Below are 3,588 nucleotides of genomic sequence, written 5' to 3' on the forward strand. Positions count from 1 at the left end.
GAACTATCTCTGAAAAGATATACAGGAAAGCAGAAAGAGTGGCGGCCTCAGGGAAGAGGTGGGGCGGGGGTGAGGGGTAGAAAGGAAATAATTTTCACTGCATAATTGTTTGTACCTTATTTTTTATACCTTTTGAAGTTTGTCCCTTACCTCTGTCGCCTTCTTGTAAGATAAATGAAGTAAAATGCAAGAAAAACTCCTTTGAGGCACACATTTCCCATTTTCCAGCCCCCAGGCTGGTCGAAGCTCCACCTTCTCATAGATTTCCCCCAGACTGTTTCTTTTCATTTTGTTTTTTTTTTTTTTTATGTTTATTTATTTTTGAGAGAGAGAGAGAGAGCAGGGAGGGTCAGAGAGAGAAGGAGACATTAGAATCTGACTGATGCAGGCTCCAGGCTCCGAGTTGTCAGCACAGAGTCCGACGTGGGACCTGAACTCAGGAACCATGAGATCATGACCTGAGCCAAAGTCAGACGCTTAACCAACTGAGCCACCCAGGTGCCCCCCAGGCTGTCTGTTTCTGTCTGGTCCCTGGAAGACCCTTGCCAGTGACTTGGAACATCGGTCTTTCCACAGCACCTGGACACCCCGCAAGGCACCGGGTGGGGGGTCAGGTAGAGGAGTGTGTGTGGTGTTACCCAACTTCAGGAAAAAGAGGCCAGGCCAGAGCCAAAAGCATCCTTTTTTCTTCTCTTGCAGCTTTCAGACCTCCATAATTGACTGTTTTCTCTTCACATTATTTTTTATTGTGGTTAAAAAAAAAAAAAAAGCACAGCACACTGGGGTGCTTAGGTGGCTCAGTCGGTTGAGCTTCTGACTTTGGTTCAGGTCATGATCTCACAGTCCATGAGTTCGATGAGTTCGAACCCCACATCAGGCTCACTGCTGTCAGCATGGAGCCTGCTTCAGATCTTCTGACCCCCTCTCTCTGCCCCTCCCTCACTTGTGCACTCTCTCTCTTAAAAAAAAACAAAACAAAACAAAACAAAAAACACAAAAAAAAAAAAAAAAAAAAACCAACTTTAAAAAGCCCACATAACACAAAATTGACTATATTAAGCATTTTAATTGTACGGGTCAGAAGTGTTCGGTATATTCACATCATTGTGCAATAGATCTCTAGGGCTTTTTCATCTTTCCACACTGAAACTCTATGCCCACAAAACACTGATTCCCCTCCTCATTCCTCTAGCCCTTGGCATCCACCTTCTTCCATTGGGCTTCTGCGCCAGAAGCACTCTCAATCCCGGCTGGGAAGATGGGCCCAGGACCAAAGGTCCCAGGGGGTCCTCGCAGAGTATGCACCCGTCCTTCACACACAGGCAAACCCACCCTGCCCTCCTTTAGAGACAGCATAGCTTCAGGGTTGAGAGTGTGCACATTCCGTCTTTCCACTCACAAGGCTGTATGTCCTTGGGCAAGTCTCAGCCTGTTTCCAGCCCAGTAAAATGGCAACTCGCTCAGATAATGGTACCTTTCTCTCCATCGGGTTGGGTGATGCAGAGCACGGTAGGTGAGTAGCCCAGCCCATAGTACAGGACCAGCCAGGGCGGGCTTTGTTCAGCATTCTCACGCTAGAAGCTCAGCTCTCAGTCCCACTTCTCAGGATGCAGGCATCTGGCACCCATCCTCTACTGACGTTGCTGTATTGTGAGGGAGGCGCTGTCCTATGTGAGGTCAGAGCCTTCGCAGGGTCTTGACAGATATTCCTGGAAGAGAGAGGGTAAGACTCTAGGTCACCACAAGTCCCCAGGAAAATCCCTGCCCTCTGAAGTTCCTAACTTGGGGTCTGTGGAATTGCACGCACAGCTGGGCAGATGTGGGTGTTTTCCCTGAGAAAGGCTCCTGCCTCCATGAGACACTCGGAAGGCCCGCAACCCATCGCATGGTCAGAGCCCTCCTTCCCCTGCTACCTGGCACCTGAGAGCTCCTGGCTGCCTTGGCCCACCCTGCACCCCCTCTTTGTGACGTGGGCTCTCTGCCAGGCCTGACCAGCAAAACCCAAGGCCATGCGGAGCACAGCCAGGGCTCTGGGCCAGGTGGAAACGGAGCTGGGGTGATGTGATTGTAAGCAGCGCACTAGTGTGTATACGTGTCACTCCCCGGAGATCAGCTCTGGGTGATCACATCGGTCCTTGGACCCTTAAAGCTTACGATGAGATCCCACTGACCTCCGTACCACCCTTCCAGGCCCCCCAGCCAGCCGTTACTGAAGAGGGGAGCTTTCAACAGAGCTTGAAAAGAAGGTGCAGCAAGGAAGCTCTGGCAATGAGGAGAGCTATCCACCGCGTAGCCTGTGCCTTGGCAAGTTACAAAACAGCACACTCTGTGGCCTCAGTTTCACAAAAAGGCAAAAACACATACATGTGTGGAAGAGAAAGTCTGGAAAGAAGTACGTCAAAATCTTAACAGGGGTCAACTCTGGATACTGGAATTACAGATTACGTCTATCTTAGTTTTGACAATAAATACATATTATTATTGTTTTTTAAGCTTATTTATTTTTGAGAGAGAGAGAGGCAGAGTGTGAGCAGGGGAGGAGCAGAGAGAGGGAGGGAGCAGGCTCTAGGCTGTGAGCTGTCGGCACAGAGCCCAACACGGTGCTCAAACCTACGGACCGGACCGTGAGATCATGACCTGAGCTGAAGTAGGACGCTTCACCAACTGATCCACCCAGGTGCCCCTAAATATGTATCATTTTTTAACTCAGTGGTTCTTAACTGGGGGTACATCTGTCTCCAAAGGGACATTTGACAACATGTGGAGATAGTTTGGGTATCACAACAGTGAGGGAAGGGGTACATGTGTGCTACTGGCATCTAGTGGGTAGAGGTCAGTAATGTTGCTAAACATCCTACAACACACAGGCCTGTCCCCACAACAAAGGATTATCTGGCCAAAAAATGTCAATAGTGCCAAGATTGAGAAACCCTGGGAAAAACAGCAGAACTTACCCTGACGGACAAACAGAGCTAGAGAAGCAAGAAGCCTTCAAGTGATTTAGCCCATCCAACTGCCTAAGCAGCCAGCTTCTCATCCACCTCACCTTGTTTGGTTAGACGTTTCATGGGCTCTCCAGCAGGCAAACCGAGGCCTGGCAAAGGGGCTGGCAGCCCCCGGTCAGGAAGCTGTGAACCTCCTGGGGCCTCGCCCATAGCTGGAAGGTCACGGCCCCCCAGCACCCCTTCCCCAAAGCGTCTCGAGTTTCACCTCCTCCCAGAGCTCATCCCTGTCTAATAAAAAGATGTCAGCACACATTAGTACTGACTGCCAGGACCCTTAACATCATCGCAATCAATGAAACCCCCAAGTTCTCAAACATCCTGTTCCCAACATTTTGACAATGACATCCTGTTTTCTTTGGGAAGGAAACCCAGGTTGGATTGATTAACAAATACAATCATTATTTAACCTCAGAACTTGGTTTTGAAATTAATTTACAATAAAAAGAAAACGTCCATGCTAAATAATCTCTCTAATTATATGTTAAGGGCTCAGAAATGGAAAACATTCAGGAACACAAAAAGGCCCAATCGAGCTCATTAACTTTGCTTTGCCTCTAAAGTATCTCTATGGTAACTCACGGGG

The 3,588-nt window shown here is 48.7% G+C and overlaps 1 long non-coding RNA gene across 1 annotated transcript in view; it reads right to left on the minus strand.

Moving 5' to 3' along the window:
- Positions 1-1,046: 1,046 nt before the first annotated feature.
- LOC121010880 (uncharacterized) overlaps positions 1,047-3,588 on the minus strand; it is a 7,661-nt gene continuing 5,119 nt past the window's right edge. The window contains exon 3 of the long non-coding RNA XR_005781398.1: positions 1,047-1,709. This is a non-coding gene — a long non-coding RNA (uncharacterized LOC121010880). The remainder of the gene's footprint in view (positions 1,710-3,588) is intronic.

This window comes from Herpailurus yagouaroundi, unplaced genomic scaffold (assembly GCF_014898765.1).
Source record: "Herpailurus yagouaroundi ecotype Mexico unplaced genomic scaffold, PumYag 192, whole genome shotgun sequence".
In the NCBI taxonomy this organism is placed as follows: domain Eukaryota; kingdom Metazoa; phylum Chordata; class Mammalia; order Carnivora; family Felidae; genus Herpailurus; species Herpailurus yagouaroundi.